We start from the raw sequence: 21,931 nt of genomic DNA on the forward strand, positions 1-21,931 counted from the left end.
GCATTAATCACTTAAACCCTTTGAGTTCATTCTTTCTCCTTCATTCATTTATTCAAGCAATGTTTATTGAACCAGACCCTCTTACAGACACAGGGGGGATGGTAGTGAATAATAGCATGGTCTCTGGGCTCTCTGGATCCTTCATTAAAGTGGGATAAGACCAACAACACACACGTCAATAATATATAACCAAGACTGTAAAACATGCTTCCAAAGAGATAAACCAGAGAGTAAGTGAGAATGACACTAAACATGACATCAGATGAAGTGGCCAAAGTAGTTCTCTTAGAAGAGGAGGCATTTGGTTGAGACCTGAAGAATGCTAGTGAGTCATCCACATGAAGAGCTGCTAGAACCAGCGTTCTGGCAGAAGGAAGAGCCCGTGCCAAGGCCTCAGAGTGATGAAGCCACTGAAATACAGCCGAGGCACAGAATGAAGTGAGGATGCTGAGCTCTAGGGAGAAGAGACAAAATGTCCTTTACACAGGTAGCCAGGAGCCCAAACATCCAGGCTTTTGTAGACCACACTAAGGAGACTGCAGTTTCTAGATCAGTGATTCTCAGACTGTGTTTTACACTGGAACCATCTGGAAGACTTTGAAAAATACAGGGCCTTCTCCCAGAGGTTCTAATTTAATTGGTCTGGAATAGGGGCTGGGCATCACGACTTTAAATTCCCCAGGTATTCTGGTGGGCAACCACAGTTGACAGACACTGCTGTAGGTGGTTGGAAATTAACTGAAAGGTCTAAAGCAGGTGTGTGATCATGATCACAATTACCTAAGAAACGTAATGTTTCTCCTTTAATAAAATGAGCAAGAAGAGACCAACTCTGCACCGTTGTTCTAAGGACTGAAAAAGATAACCCATGGAAAGTAATGCTGAGTAGAAGATGCTCATCAAAAGGGTGGTGATTCTTAAAAATTTTTATAGCACTTTATGGTTCTAAAAACATGGCCATTTCATCTGTCTGCAGAATTTTTTTTTTTTTTAAACGGGGACAACAAAAATCTCTAATGGAACTTAGAGTCTTCTTAGATATCCAAATTATTTTTATAGCTGAAGTCAAGTGGATTGGTCTGAATATATTTTCCCACATTAGGTAGGGTCCTACAAGGTATCTGTACTGGGTATCTGTCAACTGGTTTGTCACGAAGCACATGAATGCTCAGAGGGAAGGTGACAAAGCTGTCTTTTTAACTCCCCATCCAAGTTGTGGGTCTCATGGGGATACCAATAAGAACATGGCAGGAGACATACTGTTCTCAAAGAAAGTGGGTTATCCTACAAAGCCAACCGATCTGGATTTATGATCAGGAAACCACATCCCCTTTTATCCTCAGTGTCCTCAAATGTACAGTAGAACTAAGAAAAATGTTTTCAACATTTCCAGGAAGAACCGCTGAGATAATGAATCTGAGCATTTGAATCAACCAGAGGGTTTGTTAAACCAGATTGCTGGCCCCCCCACCCCCAGCCTTTCTGATCCGGTGGGTCAGAAGTGGAGCCTAAGAATTTGTATTTTTAACGAGTTCTCACATGACGCTGATGCTGCCATTCCTGAGACCACACTTTGAGAACCGCAGCTTTAAAATGTAGATAATTATAAAGAACACATGTTAAATCAAAGGAGACTCTGGGGTTGTGAGAGAGCAGATGGCTTTCTAATTTTCTATCTCTCTCCTTATATTCTCAAGCTTTTGATTATTAGACACTTTTGTTTCCTCAATGAATTTGTCTAGGCAAGCTCTGGCCCCAGGACCACAGTTCCCAAGCAACCTCGGTGATAGAAGCTAACAGGACAGGGGAACATATGAGTGAACACCACCAGGCATCCTCTGCTTGCAGCTTTCCCTATCTTAGCCTCATGAAGTCATACAAAAGCCTCTGGGGATACCTCCACTTGATCTCTCCTGTCCAGGAGCCAGTAGGGCAAAGAGCACGATCGTGCCTGTCTTAAAACTGAATTGGCCTCTTGGCTCCGACAGGGACAGGCTGTGTCCTTGGAGAGCTTCTGCCCTTCTGAACCTCAGATCTGTCCCCTGCGAAATGGGATCAACGGTGGCTGTAGATCCCATTATGTAGTTACGGGGAGTAGGAACCTGGGTGCTGTTCTGACATGTAGAAGGTTCAAAAATTCGTATCCCCTTCTCTCTCTCTTTGTTCTCTCCATCCTCTTTCTCCTCTCCCTCCCTCCCTTTCTCTTACTCTTAGTAAAGATATTCGATGAAACTATGAACTCTGTGTGGCCCCCCCCAAAATGGAAATATACCAACATGATACAGAATTGAGGGTGCTTTCCTAGCCCCTCACATTTCACCCATGAATTGCAGACTGGGGACTGCTGTGCCTCCTGGTCACCTGTCCCTCTTACCTTGCACCCTTTCTCTCTGCCTTTCCAGCTGCCTCAAGCTCTGGTCTGGATGCAGTTTTTCCGGCACAGGATGCTCCACTCCATCCTCTCCCCCAACCTACCACAGTGTTGTTTCCCTGCTGTTTCTCTGCCTGAAACACATTCACACGCTCTCCCTCGGATAAGTTTATCCCAGATGTCCTTCAGATTTTACTGTGATATGGTATGTCACCTCACAGGTGTGTAAAAGGTGTTGGGGGAACCCATGGAAAGCCGAAGAAATGGCTTTCCCAGAGGAAGGGACATTTGATAAGAGCTTTGATGAACAGGATTTTGCAAGGTGGACCTAAATAGAGGAGACTTTCTTTCAGACAAAGAATCACATGTAAAGGAACAGAGTTGAGCAAGCGCCTACATGCCTGGGGGATACAGAGGCATTAGTGGTGGCAGAAAATTCAGGTGCCTGAGACAGGGAGGTGGGAGATGAAGCCAGACACCTAAATCACCCTAAATCACCCTATCTTGGTTAAAAACCCCTAGGTCAGGGATTAAAAACTCAAATGCTTTCAGGGGCTGGGCGAAGAAGGTCCGTAAACAAAATAGGACCTAAAATAAAAGAGAAGGAAGTGGTAAGAACTAAATTGGGTTAGTAAATGCAGTTTAAAAATACTCAGCTTGAAAATTAAATATGACAAACAACGTTTCGATCTAAATGTGGCCCATGGGGAGTGCAGTGTTAGGTCAGGTGCCTAGAAGTGGATTCTGAGATGAGGATTCGTATGCAAGTGCCTTATTAAGAAGGAGAAGCCAATGGAGGGGGGACTGGGGGATGGCATGGGGCGGGCCCGGGGTAGAAAAGCAGGAGTGTTTGCAAGGAAGGCCCGGGGAAGGGAGCTTCTGGCTGCTTCTACCCAGGAGCTTTGGAGGGGAAGTGATGCCTCCCAGTGCTCCTGACCTGAGGCACGGGGGGCTTGCTTTCATATTTTCGCACTTCATGCCCATGTGTCACTGGTTCAGAGCCCTCCCGCAGGACGGAAACCTCTCGGTGCTCCCTGTGCTCATAGGTGAAGAGGCTCCATCCCAAATGTAGGGAGCAAAAGCACCTGGAAGTCAACAGAGGGTCAAGTGAAAACCGCAAAAAGACATGTGCAAACCTGAGAGGTGTCCCATCAGCGTCCCCGACAGGCAGCCTGCTTGCAGCCTCTGTCAGACAATGGGGACTACTCAAGATTTTTAAATCAGTTATGGGAGTTCAATTCCACCTGAGAGCTTTGATGGGGGACAGCATAGAGAACAGCTGGGAATGCACAAGAAGGAAGGCGGAGTGACCCGAAAGAAGTCATAACTAGGGCTAGAATTCAGGCAGGCCAGAGAGTGGAGGCAGAAGAGGACACCGTGAGCCAGAATCAGCCCCACTTTGTCAGTAAAGTCGAGGGGAAGAGGAGGAACATTATATCATGGTCTCTGCCTACTACTACTACTACTACTACTACTACTATTAAAACATTTATTTTTCAGAGATAAAAAGACACAAAGGGTGAATTGGTAAAGAAAAGACAAACATGCAAAAAATGCCAATTTAGAAAGTCCCAGCGAAGTTTCCATCAGAATGGGGAATCAGGCAGAAGACACCTCCTCGATAGATGGGACATTTCTTACCTGCTGACCCTACCCTGGGCCCCTGCCTGGCTTGTAGCCCTCAGTTCCAGTTTCCACATTCAACTGTGAAAAAGAAAGTGGGGCCCTAACTCTACCAGGCAATGGAGAAATTTTCCTCTAGGTTTTTGATTCACCCTTGCAAGTAGGTAGGAAACACACAGCCTGGGCAGTGTTCCCATCGCTATAACAGAAGCCACTGTCCTTCTGAAATGAATGGGACCTGGGTGTCTTGAGACTCAGCCACGGACCCCAGGACCGTATCGAAACCGTTGTGTCTTATTTTTGGTCATGCTGTCACTCCTTAACAGCATCCTTTCTCATCAGAGCTTACATAATTCCCTCGGGTACAGCCTCTTCTTTTACATTTAAACTAATATTTCTGGAACACTGCGTCCAGGTTAAGCACTCTGAGACCACGTCACAGAACGCTGATTCCCTTTCTTCCTGATAATCTCATGAGCTGGGGCAATTCTGCTCCTTCCGAGGTGCGACCCCAATCCATGATCCTAAGACAGTCCAACTGCCCCTTCACGATGTTCGTAGGTTCCTTGAGAGCTATGTTCTCATTGACAAATTTGATTCAGAGCCCTGATATTAGCCCCACTCTTTGGTCCATACCATGTCCTTACCTACTTTGATTTTCATGCAACAAAACCTAAATTAAAAAAAAAAGTACATGTGTGTTTCTGTAGAAGATTCTGATGAGGAGTATATAAAACCAACCAAAGCCAACGACTTATGATGGAAGAGGACAGATTCCTGTTACTAAAGCCACTACAAGAGATCTCCCACTGCCTACAGCAGCCTCGTATCTCTAAGACTTTCCTATTATTAACATCTCTTTTCCAGCCCCTACTACCCAGCTTGCTGGGGTAGTCATTCATGCTACTGAACATATATTTCTTTTTTTTTTTTTTTAAAGATTTTTATTTATTTATTGGACAGATGGAGATCATAAGTAGGCAGAGAGGCAGGCGGAGAGAGAGAAGGGGAAGCAGGCTCCCCGCTGAGCAGAGAGCCCGATGCGGGGCTCGATCCCAGGACCCTGGGATCAAAACCTGAGCCAAAGGCAGAAGCTTTAACCCACTGAGCCACCCAGGGGCCCCTGAACATATATTTCTAACTCCGCCTTCTGAACACATGGAAGAACTATGATCTCCAACTCCCCTTGTGCTGAGTGGACCATGAATAAGTTCCTGCCAATGAGTTTTAATGACCAAGTATCTCGTGACATTTCTAGACTTGAGTGTTTCTCCTTCCTTCCTTCCTCCCCGCCCTCCCTCCTTTCATTTTCTTAAGTAAGCTCCATACCCAACACGGGGCTTGAACTCACAACCCTGATATCAGGAGATGCCGGTTCTTCTGACTCAGCCAGCCAGTCGCCCCCAGACTCGAATGTTTAGTACGAAATCCTCCTAATTCTCCTTCTGTATAGTGGCTCTTCCTTCAGCCTGACTGTAGCAAAGCTCTCCTGTGAACTCACGACACACATACAACATAAGCAAGAAACCAATTCTTGTTTTAAGCCACTGAAATTTTGAGGTTACTAGTGACCCCCCCAAAACTACCTCGCTGTCCTAATAGACTGCCTCAGTCCTGCACTATCAGGCTGCCCCTTCCCTGCTTTGGGCACAAATAGAATCATACAGCATTTACTGGCCTGTGTGGTTTATTTTGCTCCACATAATTTATTTATTTATATTTCTTTAAAAAATTATTTACTTATTTGAGAGAGAGAGAGAGAGAGAGAACGAGAGAGCATAGTGGGAGGGGCAGAAAGAAACCCAAGCAGACTTCACGCCGATCACAGAGCTTGATGTGAGGTTTTATCTCATGAGGCAGAGATCAGACCTAATCTGAAACCAAGAGTCCACACTTAACCAACTGCACCACCCAGAAGCCCCCACATAACATTTTAAAGATTCACCCAACTTGTTGAGCATATTAGCTTGTTCCTTATCATGACTAAGTAGGACCGCAGCATTGCCACTGAATGAATATACCGCAATTTGTTTATCCATCTTTTTACTGATGGACACCTGATTGTTCACAGTTTTAGGGTAAAAGATGAAAAAAGATTCTGTTGAGCATGCTTGTACAAGTCCTTGTAAGGGCACAGGGCTCTTTTCTCTTAAATACCTAGAAGTGGAACGACAGACTCAAAGGTTAAATATATGATTATTTTGCCAGAAACTCTCAGTTTCCAAAATGGTAGTGTTACTTTACACATCCACTAGCAATGCATCAGAGTTCCACTTGCTTCACATCGTAGCAAATACCCGGTGTTATCAGACTTTATAATTTTAGCTATGCCGTGGGGTACAGTGTGCTACCCCATGGTGGGTTTTTTTGTTTGTTTGTTTGTTTTTAGATTTTATTTATTTATTTATTTGTCAGACATAGATCATAGGTAGGCAGAGAGGCAGGCAGGGGTGGGGAAGAAGACTCCCTGCTAAGCAGAGAGCCCGATGTGGGGCTCGATCCCAGGACCCTGAGATCTTGACCTGAGCTGAACAAAGGCAGAAGCTTAACCCACTGACTCACCCAGGTGCAACCCCACCCATGATGGTTTTAAATCTGAATTCTTGTATTGTTTTGTTTTTTGGTTTTAAACCAGAATATTAATTTAACTTAATTTAATTATTTAATTAAAATTTGTATTTCTCTGCTGACTAATGATGAACAGTATTTCATATCCTGTATTACTCTCTTTCCTTCTCTCCCAAGGTTTTTCTTTTTTTCCTTTTACATGAAGGCCTGTTATCTACCTCAAAAAATGAATGGTGTTAGGTAAGGGTTAAGACTAATTTTTTTTCTTTGTAAGTATCTAGTTATTCCAGCACCATTTACTGAAAAGATTTTCTTTCTATATTGAATCATGTTAAGTATTTCTTTTTTTGTTGTTGTTAAAAATCAAATGACCACATACACGTAGGTTTGTTTCTAAACTTCCTTCCCAGTTTGGTTAATTCATTTGCCTATCCTCACACTGAGAGAGCAATGTCTTAATTATTGTAGTGTTACACAGTGCATTTTAACATTCCAAAGAGTAATTCTTCTTGTTTTGTTCTTTTTAAATATTGCATTGGGTATTCCAGGTCCTTTGAATTTCTTTGAACTGTATATTATTAATTTCTATAAAAAAAAAACAACAAAGCAAAACAAAACCCCTATTGGATTTTGAGTGAAACTAGACTGAATATAGAGTAATGTGGGTAAAATGATCTCTTCAGCATCAGGTTACTCTATCTTTGAAAATGATACACCTCTCTTCATTTAATTATGTTTCCTTTACTGTGTCTCAATAAGTTTGGAGATTTTAATTTCCCAATTTTTTGTTCCTAGAATATAGGAACACAATTTGTTTTTATATCTTGACCTTGTATGCAGTGACCTTACTAATTCTACTTATTTAATCCTCATAGTTTTTTTTTGTTGCCTTTTGGTTTTTCTATGTGTCCAGTCATCTCATCGTGAATAAAAAGAATTATAACTCTTTTAATGGTATGTCTTGTATTTCTTTTCTTACCTCATTTTCACTGACTGAAGCCTCTAATACATTGTTGAGATGTAGAGATGAGGTACGAGTGAACATATTTGCTTTATTTCTATACATAGAGCGTAAAGCATTCCATATTTACCACTAAGTATTACGTTAGCTATAGCTATTGTCTGTCTAATGTCCTTTATCAGATTAAGCTCTTTACCTCCATTCCTAATTTTCTGTGAGATTTTTTCATTTATCAGGAATGAGGACTGTCTTTCACAGATGCTTTCTCTGCATTTACTGAAATATTCGTATTTTTTTCTCTTTATTCTATTAAAATGGTGAATTTAATTGACTGAATACATGGTGACTGTCCTATTATAACTGCTTCTTTTCCCCTCTTAATTATATTTCAACACAGAGAAAACTATAAAAAAAAACAATCAGATATTACTGTGCCTATTGGCCACATTTTAAACTGCTACCATTCTGCCATGTTTACCGTATTATTATTATTATTTTGAAAAGAGAAAAAATACTAGAGAGAGCGCTAAAGACCCACCACTCTTCTCTCATCCTCCTTCCCTGGTCCTAAAATTGATGAGAAATCCTCCCAGGAATGCTCTCACATTTTAATTTCATATATATGTCCCTACAACTATATCTTAGATTGTCTCATGCTTTTCACATGGAAATCAGTGCCATCTGTCTTTGACATTTTGTACCTCTGGTGGTTATTTTTGAGTATTCAGTGTGAGACAGTTACCTAAATGTCTTTCATTTTGTCTATAGATGACAATCTGGAACCCCCTTTCCCCAAATTCATGTCATTTATTAAACCGTATATCCACTGCTCACTCGTTATAAAGCGAAATGTGAAATATCGTGGAGCACCTGGGTGGCTCAGTTGGCGAAGTGCCTGCCTTCAGCTCAGTTCATGATCTTGGGGTCCTGGGATCCAGCCCTGGGGTCAGGCTTCTGGCTCAGCGGGGAGTCTGGTTGTCTCTTTCTCTCTGCTCCTCCCTCCTGCTTGTGCACGCTCTCTCTCTCTCAAATAAATAAATCTTAAAACTGTGAAATATAGCAAGTATCCATTTACATATGGCCATGTTTGGGGGCTCTTGACTTACAGCAGTATAACTTACATCTTAGGATATTGGTGCATAGGTAGACTGACCTATTTCTCCATGGCGGCAACGTACTGCTTGAAATAATGATCCATATTAAATGTTGTTGATTGTTAATCCTCACCTTTTTGTTTCTCTGTCACTTACCTCTATGTATTAATTTGGGGTTAAGCTTATGCAGTTCTCAAGAGAAACCCTTTGGGATTTTGATAGTATTTGATGGGGTAAAGAACATGTTTTCGTATAAGAGTCACATCAGATTAATTTAAGAAAAATTGGTATATCTAAAACTTCAAATCTTCCCATTTATTGTTATTTATTATTATTACATTATACTTCACCTTTTATTTAGGTCTTCATGTCCTTCTGTAAGGTTTTGCAAATTTCTCATAGTATTTTATATTTTTCTTGCTACTATGAATCTTTATAAATTACATTTTCTAATTTGTTTCTATTATTTATAAAAACCCATTTTTTAAAATTTGCATATTTTGACATTGACTTATTACCTAACAATACTGATAAATACTCTTACTAGGTCCAATAAGTTATCTGTAAATATTCATGTCCTAATATTTTCAACAAAGGCGATATCATTTGTGAACACCTTCGGTTCTTCCCTTTCAGTGGCTTCCCTCCATCCCTTTTCTCCCTTTCCTTTCTTCCTAGGCTAAGATATGTAGAACATGGTTGATGTAATAATATGAATTCACATCTTGGCCCTGAGTTTAATAGAAAAGCTTCTAAATCTTCATTTACCTTTTGTCAGGTTAAAGGAATTCCTTTCCATTGCTAATTTCCTAGAAGTGTTGTTTATTCTTAAGATCAGGAATAGGTACTAAATTTTAATTAATGTTTTCTGTATCGTTTGGAACGATTACATAATTTTTTCCCTTGATTTATGTAATATGGTAAATTACATCAGCTTTTCTAACACTTAACCATTGTTTCATCCTTCAGTATACCCTATTTGGTCATGTCAATCTAGAATTCGTTCTCCTAACATGTAGGATTTTTACATCTGTGTTATTGAGTAAGATCAGTTAATCATTTCCCATTTAACTGAATTACTGGAGACAGAAATGTCTGGGCCTTTAATGTTATTACAAATATGAGATAGGGGTGCCTGGGAGGCTCAGTGGGTTAAAGCCTCTGCCTCCGGCTCAGGTCATGATCCCAGGGTCCTGGGATCGAGCCCCGCATCGGGCTCTCTGCTCAGCAGGGAGCCTGCTTCCTCCCCTCTCTGCCTGCCTCTCTGCTACTTGTGATCTCTGTCTGTCAAATAAATAAATAAAAATCTTTAAAAAAATGAGATAAAAGGTATATTGTACAATTAGGTGTTGTGTGGCTAAACTGTTGATGTATTTCTATAATTTTGATGGCTACAAATGGAGTACAATTTGAATTTAAAAATCAGTACTGCTATTTTTAACCTTTCTTACATTGCTCTGGAGAAGTAGGTCTGATAAAAAGATTTCCCATTCTAAGGGCTACAGGAAACTATGGGTATAGATTCTGAGAGGGGATGGGGAAGAATTAAGCACTTTTTTCCACCCGGGATGTTTAATCTGGCTCCTGCAACATGACAGCAGGCCAGAGGCTAAGTGGAAAGATGGGGAGGAGGTATTTCCTTGTAGAAGCACGGGACCTGAAGAATCCAAAGTACACAATCTAGCTTGAGGCTTATATGCCTTTATTATATTGTCTGCTTTAAGTCCTGAGGTCACGGGCTTATTTTCAAACAGCCTGGTTTCAGCTGTGCAATAGGGGATTAGGAGAGAGTCGATGTCTACTTCTTGGGCTGAGAGAAATGGGCAGAGCAACAGCATGAAGAAACAGTGAGAACTGGGCAACAGGTGATCTGCTGTCCAGCTGTCCAGAGAGTGCTGAAGCAAAAAGCAAGGCCAGAGACTGAAATGTGTCAGCTGACCCAGGACTAAGCAGAAAACACTGGAGTGTCCGCGAGGACTCCAACAGAAAATCTAATTTTGCTCTCCTCCATGATGGATTAATTCTCACATAACACGTGGCGGCAGAATGGCTGCCAGCACTTGAAGGCTCGTATCTTTTCAAGTCTAATTCAAAAGGAAAGAGGATACCTCGCCCCAGAAATCCCGAGATGGAACAGAAGGTGACACACTGCTTCTTGAACCAATCACTGTGGCCCAGGTGTCCACCTGGGCTGATCCTGGAGACCGGAGTTCACACCAGACACTGGAGATCAGATGGAGATAATGTCAACCAAAGTACACAGACATCAGCGTTGGACACCATGGGGGAGATGGTGGGTATCAAAGGAAAGTCCTTGACTTTTTAAAGCTTCTTAAAGTCATTCAGATGTTAAAATAGTTTCATTGCTAAAAACATGCAATGAAGTCAACACATTATAAAAGCTTGGAAGCTGTGTTGCAGAGATATGTGGGATCAAGTGGTTAAAAAAAATCATGAAATAACTGAAGGCTGAGAAGAAACCATTAGGTTTGGAAGAGACAGTGACTTGCAATCCTTGAGATAAAGAATTTAAAGATTACAGAGAGAGCATATACCAGATTGAAAAGGTTGTGGAGTGATAACGCTCTATCACTACCCCACCTTTTGCTGAATTCCTGGGGGTAATTCCAGCCTGAAAATAATTCCATTAGTGGCATGAGTTTCCTCTTCCAAGGTCAGTGGTGTTTGTAGGTCTATTCATAGATGTAAACTGAAAACAACATTGTACCACTGGGACTTGGAGGAGAAAAAGAAGGTCTAGCCAAAGCAGCCTGAATAATAGGCTGTAGAAATAAGACCATTCTTCTGAGAATAAAGTTCTAGATGACATATAAACAAATTGTGCTCATCATATGTACAAATGCACTGCGTCTATGCTCTGAAGTTTACCTTTTCTCTGAGTATTTGATTCAAGGTATTAACATTCCAATGTGATTCAAAATGGGTTATGGGGGGAGGTAGTGTTAAAGTCATGGGATTTTTTTTTCCCCCTTTTTGGAAGCAACTCAATTGTTTGTGGTCCTTAGGAAATTTTATTTACCTTTTTAATTTTTTTTTTCCCTTATTTCTCTGTCTCGGCTTCTGTCTCTCCCTTCCTGCTTTTCTTCCAATCTTTGTTTATAGTACATTTTCCCTTTTCTCTGGGTAGGATAAATTTAAGGTTCAGCATGTTAGAAGGCTAGAGAAAGCCTGTTTCGATTTGACTTTTAGCTAGCTACATGGTTGCTGTGTGACTTGGAACAGTTGGTTTAAGGGCTACTAAAATCTGTTTTCTCACATGTAAAGTGAGGGTCAGATGTTCCTTGCCTCTCATGTTTTGAGGACTAAATAAGATCCGTATATGAAATTCTTAGCCCACTGCCTCTCATGTAAGAACTGAATTTGTATATGTCATATATAAGCTCACTTCTACTCTCTATTTTGAAAATTGTTTTGACCATCATCTTTCTGGATAAACATTGTCTTTTACTCTCAGCTTTGACTTAACAAAGTATCTCACCTGATGGCTAAGGGAGGAATTCGTATGAGGTCAGAGAGAGAGAGAAATTTTCTCAAGTGAGATGCCATGGAGTTAACAACAGTTTATGGAGAGTAAGATTCCACATGGTTCCAGGAATAATACTGTTTTGTGTGTGGGGAAAACAAACAAACAAACAAAAACAACCTTTGCTGTTGGACAACCTTTGCTCTTCTGTCTGTAGTGCCATCTTTCTCTTCAAACTCTCCAAACTCTTCAAATGTTACTCAGCTGGGTTTGGGATCATGAAACTAACATGTATTAGAAGCCAACAATGCACTAGAAGATATGCAGGACATTTTTTTTCTTTCCTTTTTAAAAATTTTATAATATATTCATTTTCCCCCAGCCTAATGAGTTGTGTATAACCCTACTGGGTATGTATAATTAGCTTCCTTTTCTAAATAAGAAATTGCCCTTAGAGGGTTTCTTACCCAAGGTTATTGAGTTAGAAAGAGATCTTAGAAATCTGAGTCTTGAGATTCCTGACTGCTTTCTCTACTTCAATTATGATGCTTGGTGCTGTCATTAGTACTATTATTATCATTTTTGTAATATTTTGCCATTGTTATTGGTGGAGGTAGTGATGATACCAGTACTACTTTTTTCACCAAGTTGATATACATTTATTCGAGAAATTAAATGTTGCCATACCATTGGCTCAACTGACAGGAATAATAGGCTGCCATGTCAATGTAAACAGTATTTAAAAATTCACAGAAAGGGATGCCTGTGTGGCTCAGAGGGTTAAGCCTCTGCCCTCAGCTCAGGTCATGATTTCAGGGTCCTGGGATTTGATCCCTGCATCAGGCTCTCTGCTCAGCGGGGAGCTTTCTTCCCACCCTCTCTCTCTGCCTGCCTTTCTGCTTACTTGTGATCTCTCTCTCTCTCTCTCTGTCAAGTAAATGAATAAAATCTTCCAAAAAAAAAAAAATCCACAAAAAAACAGGGGAGGGATAAATAGTTTTTAGTTTACCAAGTTTTTATATTATTAAAATACTTAAAATAATGTCTCATCTCATAAAAGTATAAAAAGAACAATGTATATTAGTATAGCATTTATCCTCTCATTGGCAAAGAAATGGTCCTCACAAACTTTCAATGACATTTTGTTCTTTCATTCAACATTTTTTGAAAAATATGCATGTGCCCTTCCTCTCCTGGCTCCTGCCCTTGCCAGCATCATGGCTTGAAACCAAACCAACCCACCCATATCTCAGCAGCCAGTACAATGGCACACTGGAGCCTTGAGGACATCCAAGCACATATCCAAGACACATGCATGTTATTTATCCCAAGCCCCCAACTTTCCTACACCTTACTTAACCCATAGCCCAATGACTCCTGAGTCCTTACTTTGTTTTCTTTTTGTATTACTCCCTGGTTCTCCTTGTAACCAAAGTCTGCCTTTGAGTTCAGATTCTCTGAGTTGACAATTGATGTTCCCTTTGACACGGAAAACCCCTTAGCCCTTTCTGGCTGTGTTTGGTGAAAAAAAAAAAATTAACCTAGTTCTAGAACCTTGAACACTAGCTTAGAATATCATGTGTAGCTGCATGCTGCCCTCACCCTCCAAACTCCTAAGGAAGGATCTGATGGCTGTCTCAGTTGAGGAACCGTTTGTGAACAGCTCAAGAGTCAGTGCAGATATTTCTAACATCATTTTCCTATCAGTTCAACTAGAATCATAGCAGGTGGCTTGTTGTGCTGAAGCACTGAGAACATTAATTGGGCATGCATGTGTGCGTGTGTTCTGCTTCAGACAATTTTTACTCCTTGAAAATTCAGAGAGTAGATGGATCTTTCTAAAAACATAATTTTTGTTTCTTTACTCTTTTCTGCAATTGGATGTCAATTACAGGTGTTTTTCACAACTATAAACATCCATTCCTCTCTCACTGTTCTTCAGAAGACAGGGTCTCAAAGAATGCTTACTTTTTATAAGTTAAAGAAGGTTCACATTGTCTTTCCATTTCTCACTTACGGTCTGTCATATTTCTCAGGCTCCAAAGTCCGAGTGTGATGGAATACAGTTTTTCATCCTCAACAGGTAGAACCAGATAAATCACAAGTACAGTCTGATGATTAGAAATGAAGTTGTCCTGGACCTACTTTGAAAAACTCAGTTTATGCTCCTTTTCCATGTAGGGCTAATTCAACATGAGTTTTGGGCATGGGCTCTGGCAGCTGATAATCTTAAAATAGTAGTTCTCAAACGAATGGCCAAAATATATGGGATGACGGTAAAATGCTGTTTTCCCATCCTACTGCAGGAACAGGTTTTGAGCCATTTTTGTTTGAGGTATCAATAGAAAAGCTGACCCTGAAGGCTAGATAATGTGACCTCTGCAATTATAAATAAATTGTGAAATTAAAAGGTGCCCAGTATCCAAAGATCAGGAAGCTCAAGACTGTAAAGGGCTTCACAGAAAGGGAGATGAGTGATACCAAATGGTTCAGCAAGTTCCAGGAACATGATCACTGAGAAGAGGCCATTAATTTTGGTGAGAAAAGGGCCATTTGTGATTTTTGAAAAAGGAATTTCAAGGTTGTAGTAGGAAGAGATAAACAATTACAAGTGATTGCAGAATGATTGCATACCATCTGTACTCATAGCTTTGCTGAATTCCAGGTACGATAAGAAATAATTGCATTAGTAGGACTACTTTGAATTCCAAGGCCAGTGGTATATATGTATCTATTCATAAACCTGAACAGAAAACATCCCCTATAGATGAAAGAGGCATCACGGTCAGCCTGTGCAATTAAGGATATCATTTTGAATCTAAAAGCTTGAAAAAACATTAATAGAAACTCTTACAAATTACATGTAATTTGTCATTGAGGAGAAGTTCAGCCTTTTCTCAGGGTATTTTATTCAAGTGCTTAGCATTTCAAGGCACTTTAAATAGATAATATTGAAAACAATGAGCCCAAACGAAAAGTAGGGATAGAGCAGTCCAAGTATGCTACTGTTCAGGAAATGAGGTCCCTGTCTTGTTTCTTCTGGATCTGCCTTATTCTCTTCCTATTTACCACTTTCTCTCTCTCTCTGTGCCTGTTAGCAGAGATACACAGTTGAGGTTTGAGGGCCCTGGATATACCTTCCATGGCTCTGAACACCAAATTCATTACTTCCTAGCCAGCTGACTTTGGCCAACCTTCTGAGATATCTAAGCCATGTTTTTTTGGCACCTGTGAAGTGGACTAGCAAGTGTCCTTACCTCATAGAGTGTTGTAAGTTCCTAAATGAGGTAATCTATATAAAATGCATACCAGGCTGCCTGGTATATACTCAATACCCAGTAATAGTCCCTTGAATTGCACCAAAATTCACAGTAAATCCACAGGTACATGACAAATATGTGACCGAGTAGGAATCATGGTAACATTATGCTTTTTTTGTGGTTACTAGAATTAAGTCTAATTATTTAGGAAGGCAAGACTGGACCTAGAATTTTTCAGTTATGCCTCTTCTTTTAAACCCTGATTTATCCAATGATTTTTTCAATATCCATTTTGTACCTCTGTGACAGACATTAACTCAACTTTTTGGTACAGAGTGTCCCTCAGACTTCCCAAGCCAAGCTCACTGCAAATTTATAGTGACCCATAAATGACTTCTCCATGTCTCAGTTTCTTCTGTGAAGTAAGGGTAATAATAGTAGATTCTTCCCAAGACTAGCATGAAGATGAAATGTTTATTACATATGAGGTGCTTGTCAAAAGTGCCTAGTCGTAGTATTTGTTAAATAAAATCTATTTATTATCACTGTTATTCTTGCTATTATTACTTTAAATAACTAAAATAAAATGTGACAAGAGCTGGTGAATACCTATGCATAAAGTATCAAGTAAATAAAGAAGCATAAATAATTTAGGCTTAAACATTTGAGAGATGTTTTTCAGGTAATAGTATCTCTGGACTGGGATTTTAATAACAAGAAGCGATTTTCCTGGTAGAAAAGGGTATTTTGGGATTAGTAATAGCAAGAGCAAAAGTATGAAGGATAGAAGAGAAGGAAAGATTTGGAAGATGGAGACACACTTGATACTATGAAATAATTCTATCATTTATGAATCCACGATGCCTAGCAGATTGTTGGACATATATCTGTTGAATGGATGGATAGATGGATGGATGGATGGATGGATGGATGGATGGACAGATGGAGGAGAGGAAGTACAGATGGAGGGATGGATGCAGAGATGAGTCAGTGTATGAATGGATGGATGGATGGACGGATTGATAGGTGGATGGACGGATGGATGGATGGGTGGATGGACGGACGGATGGATGGGTGAATGGATGGATGGATGGATGGACAGATGGAGGAGAGGAAGGACAGATAGAGGGATGGAGGCAGAGATAAATCAGTGTATGAATGGATGGATGGACGGACGGATGAATGGGTGGATGGACAGATGGATGGATGGGTGGATGGACGGATGGATGGATGGGTGGATGGATGGACGGATGGATGGGTGGATGGACGGATGGATGGATGGATGGACAGATGGAGAAGAGGAAGGACAGATAGAAGGATGGAGGCAGAGATAAATCAGTGTATGAATGGATGGATGGACGGACAGATTGATGGGTGGATGGACGAATGGATGGATGGATGGGTGGATGGATGGATGGATGGATGGATGGATGGATGGATTTTACTCTGGTCTCATCCTCCTTTTCAGTGATGGTTTCAGAGGGCAAGTCTGAGATGACTTTTTCGTACCTCAGACTGGGTTAAACATCCCTTCCTAAGGCTTCCTGCACTTTTACTCAAAAAAGCCAAATATAATCGATGAGCAAACTTGATCCTACAACCCTCAAGAGGCAACTGTGTGAAAAGTGCCTTTGAATTTGTGGTAATACTACAGACCTCAAGATTCCCATAATGAATCTGGCTGTCAAATTTTAGAGGTTGCCAGAACTAATGGGAGAAGAGAACCCTTACTTGCAAGGAGCCTCACCTAAGTGTGTGTTTTACCTTCTGGGAGACAGCCAAACACTGACAATATAAAACAATGGACTCACATCCCTGTCCTTCGGTGTTGCTTCCAGCCTTAAACTGCCATCTCCATTTACAAAGGCCATCAAGGAAAGAGCCCTCACTTTGATACATTTTGGAGCATAAGCCCTTAAATGCCTTGCATGGTGGACAGTGCTAAATGCTGCAATCGGTTGCATTTTTCCCCCCTTCTTGTTTCTTTCCCCTTCTGATTTTTTTTTTTTTTAACTGCCTGTTGGATGTTTGGTGCCAAGTTAAAAAAAAAAAATCAATAAGCCCAAACATTACAGCAGCAAGTTTAATATAGCTTACCTTCCTGGAACAGGCCTCGGGGAAAGCGAGAAGCATCACGTTAAAACGGTGCTGAGCTCACATCTCGAAAGATGCTTGGGATGGAAGGGACTTGCTCAGCAAGATTTTGATACCTCCAGATGCAAATGAGACAGCCCCTGCAGGACCAGGCTTGGTGTAAGAGCATATTGAGATATTGTGGGGAAATGATTCTCCAATAAGCTCCGATGGCCATCCTGGGAGCACGCAGATGGCACAGAATGCAAGAAAATCACAACTTCTCAGTCACTGGAGGTCTGCTGGAAGGTTAAAGGCAGAACCTGTGGCTTGAGTCCTGTGGAGACCTGTCTTGCCACAGAGAACAAACTGCTCCAATTTTTACCACGCCGTTGTTCACTTCACAAGCAACGCGCTGAGTTTCTGCTTTTTCTTTTCTTCTTTTGAAGAAAGGGCCAAAAAATGTTGATCATTTTGAATAACTAAGAAGAATAATGACTCCATTCATCCATTCCTTGCTTAAACCAATGTTCCTTGAAGGTCAGAAACACAATGTGTGGAAACACAATGGCGAGCAAACCGGCTCCCGTGCTGCCTTCACAGGACTCCAGACCTGGTGGGGGCAGAAAGACATCCAAAGATCATCCAAAGCAATGTGAAATTACAGCCGTGACACGTGCTACCAAGAAGAAGGGTTATGGCCAACAGTTGTTCAGTATTTACTCCATCAGGCTCTTAAGAGGCATTATCTTATTGAAACCTTACAGTGGCACTTCCATTTGATGTGTTCATCAAGGCTGTGGGTCAGTATGAAATGTAACAATTATCACAGGCAACTTTGGGAGAAAGGGAGTTTTGAACACAGAAACAGGCATAGATACTGCAGACAGCATGGACTCTGTTGCCTCCTCATCCCTGCCTTCCTCATCCCAGCTCCGTATCTCAGCATTAAGGCACAGTCCGCTCATTGTGGACTACGTGCAAACCCCTGGGGATGCCACCTCCCACTTCCTGACGGGTCCCAGAGCCCTTGCCCCTCATAGTCTAATGGAGATGCTACCTAGAGTCCGGTGAAGGACGCGAGCAAAAATCAAGCAAAGAAACCATTATTTTCTGTTATTCCATCTGAGTCTCTGGGTCTCTACTGAATAGAAATTAAATAAGCGTGAAGAAAATTCTATAACCATCGTGTTTAAAAAACCCATTCACGTAAGCCCGTAATTGATTATTAATTTTTATTAAAAGGATATTTGGATATATTATTTATTCTGCAACAAAATATTTACATAGTTTGAAAGGAGAAACCCTCTATAAACAGGACACTCCATAACTACACTGATTAGCTGGTCCAGCACTCTGTGCAATGGGTGTTTTTAACAAGTCATATTATAAATCATCTTCTGAAATGTTAATTAAGTGGTAAAACATTTGCTGAAAGTTAAAAGTTACCAAGGATTTAATTATAACCTTGCGGACACCATTTCCAGTTAATTATATACCCTTCTTATATTCTTGATAAACCACAAAATGCACCCTGTTAATGATCAATTGGTATTAAATTAGCTGGAATTAGTTTTTATTAAATCTAAATTAGATTTTTATTTGCGATACAATAAAATAGTGCACCCAGCCCTTGCCACTATGATTTGGGATATTTCTGTAGAGAGTGATTACCAGATGTCTAATTGGGCAATTAATAGATACAGTTTCCAAATTAACATAATTGGGGGACCTAAAAAGAAAACAAAATGACGATTCAGCCAGCCGACCATCTTTTTTGCATCCTGCCATTCAGTCAGGGATGTCAACCAACCCCTCATTCTTTTGGAAAATTGTGCTTCCCAAGGCTGGCTTCCCACCAAAAAAGGTCATTGTGACCCTAAAATGAACAGCTTCAGAGTGCTCCGATGTGGGGACAGCAACTGCCAGGGCCCCCCAGACAGGCACCTCTCACAGGTGTTTTTCCCCAGTGTGTGCTGCACCCGTGGGCAGGTACAGCGAGCCCGCATGGGGCTTACAGAACCGCGAAGATAACCAGCTAGATAATGGGGTGTTTACACAGCTGACAGGAGTCCAAATGCACAAGCTCATCTCTTTCCAAAAACAATTTGCCAGATGAGTTTAGTTTGATGTTCCAAAGCTTTTTCATTTTACCATTTAATATACCACAGAAGGGACCAAGACTTAACCTCTCCATTTCTGCTATCTACTTAAATCCCTTCTTAACTGCTTTCTCAACATGTTCAGTGCAGAGTCTCAAAGTGTGTCCTCTGCCATCTATGTTCTTTTAAGAGATGGTCCTGTCCCATACATGTAAGTAGGCTTCGTTCATATCCAAGCTGTAAAACAGAGCGTCAGCTGCTCTGTTCACTCTGGGTACCCAGGCTTCATTTTGATTTTGTTTGTCTAATGGTTTCCTTAAAACTCAGGATACTCTATTAGCAATAACAACACACAAAAACTGATACACGAACAAAAATTGGTGAGAATTACCGCAAGCAAATGTATAAGCTCTTTATATATAGTATGTATTTATTTATTTGTGTGTGTGGGGGGGAGATTTAAAAAAAGAGAGAATTCACACTCTGAGTTACGTAACGTTTATAAAGAGGTAGTGAGGAGTATATCGTGTTCCATGAGTACTCGTGGCCTCACCATGATTCCCTGTTATTGACTTCTTCCGGGGACATTGGCGAAGCTAGGCAGGATGGACTCTTACAGTTTAGTGCTGTTTTTATTTCTAGTCCCTTTCTCTTACCTGCTTCCCAACGGTATGTTGGTCCGCCCCATTTCTCACTCATCCAATGGATCTGTGGTTTCAATCACTTCTCCCTTTTGGAGCTCATTCATTTTACAAACAGACATGAACTGCCCACTTTGCCCAGCTGTGCACTTAGACACAGGCATGCAGTAGTAGACAAGGATGGTCACCATCCCTGTTCTCATGGGGTGCCATTTGAGTGGGAGAAGTAGACTGAAAGGATAAATGTGTATAATTATAAGTTATCATAGGTGCTCTACAAGGCAAGAAGAAGTGAGAGATATATGAAAAATAGCAAGAAAATCTTTAATTAGGTGGATAAGAAAGGTGTGTTTGAGGACAGGTGATTTAAGTTGGAAGCTGTGTGGAAGGAAGTGTGCTATAGGCAGGAGAGGCAAGATTCAAACATGCCTTGAGGTGGAAAGGAGCTTGGTTCTTGAAGAATCAGCTTAAGTGAAGCTGAAGAACACTGTGACTGTGGCATGGTGAACAGGGGGAGGTGGCCTGAGTTGAGAACTGGAAGGGAAGAGAAAGGGAGAGACAACACAGGTGACTCAGGAACACGAAAGGAGCAACTGGAGAAATTCGAAGTTAAGCCACAGAATGACCTGATCTGCTTGAGCTTTGCAGTCTTCAATCTTGCTGATCGGTGGAGAACACACAGGAAGAGGGGCAGAAGTAGGAAAGCCAACGGGAGGCTGTTGAAGTTCTCTAGACATGAGAGATGGTGGCGTGGAGTGAAGGATGGACAGTGGGAGAAGGGAGAAGGGGACAATAAGAAAGAACCAAAAGGATGGACTGGATAAGGGGCTGAGGCTACAGAAAACTCAAGAAGGGTCCTAGGATCTGGCTTGAGCAACTGAGTTTCTTTGTTCACTTAACATGTATTCCTTGGGCACTTGTATGTGTCCGATGTTGGATGTTCGTTAGTTGGACCTGACAGCAAAGGTATCATGCTCTTGAGGAGCTAATGTCCCTTGAGAGGGGACTTGATAGGCGATTGCAAAGATTTCCTTCCCTTTCTAATCATGCAAAATCTGGTTTTAGGAGTATAGGACTTTTATCAGCTACAATTCTGACACAATTTGCTTTGGCAATGATTGTGACTTGCTCTCTTCCAATACGAATTTAGTTTTCCCTGAAATGACTTTGTTCCCTCCTGCTGGTACGTGGAGGATTTCAGAGACCTCTCTGGCACTGTCATATTACAGATGATTACTAGGTCTGGGATCACCTCTGTAAGTGTGACTGGGGTGACTCCATCAAATGCCCTTCTGCCACTTCCAGTCCAAGCTGCGGAAGCCACATTGTAAGACTCTTCATTTGGGGCTTTGATGATAGAAACACTTCACAATGGATTCTACATTTTTGTTTTAAATAGGTTCTTCCTAATTATTTCAATGATACAGTCTGCCTTTATAAAATCTCAAAATAACAAAGAAAATAAAAGAGAAGTATAATCACTTATGATTCCGTTCAAGGTTTTGTACAGTAGTTTTATAATTCGGATGACCTCTTTATATGCCTATGTCAAGGAAGTTTTGATTCTAAAACACTTAGTTTTGAATTCAACAATAACAAAATTTGTTTTTAAGCTATTTTTCATGGATACAAATTTAATTCTTTGGCTATGCAAAGTTATTTTCAGTGTGTCACTATCGTAAGTATCATTTCCATAAAGGTCTTTATGCATGAACTTTTTGTGTTCATTTTTGTGTGTATCCTGGAAGTAGAAT

This window comes from Mustela nivalis (genome assembly GCF_964662115.1).
Source record: "Mustela nivalis genome assembly, chromosome: 18".
Taxonomy (NCBI): Eukaryota; Metazoa; Chordata; class Mammalia; order Carnivora; family Mustelidae; genus Mustela; species Mustela nivalis.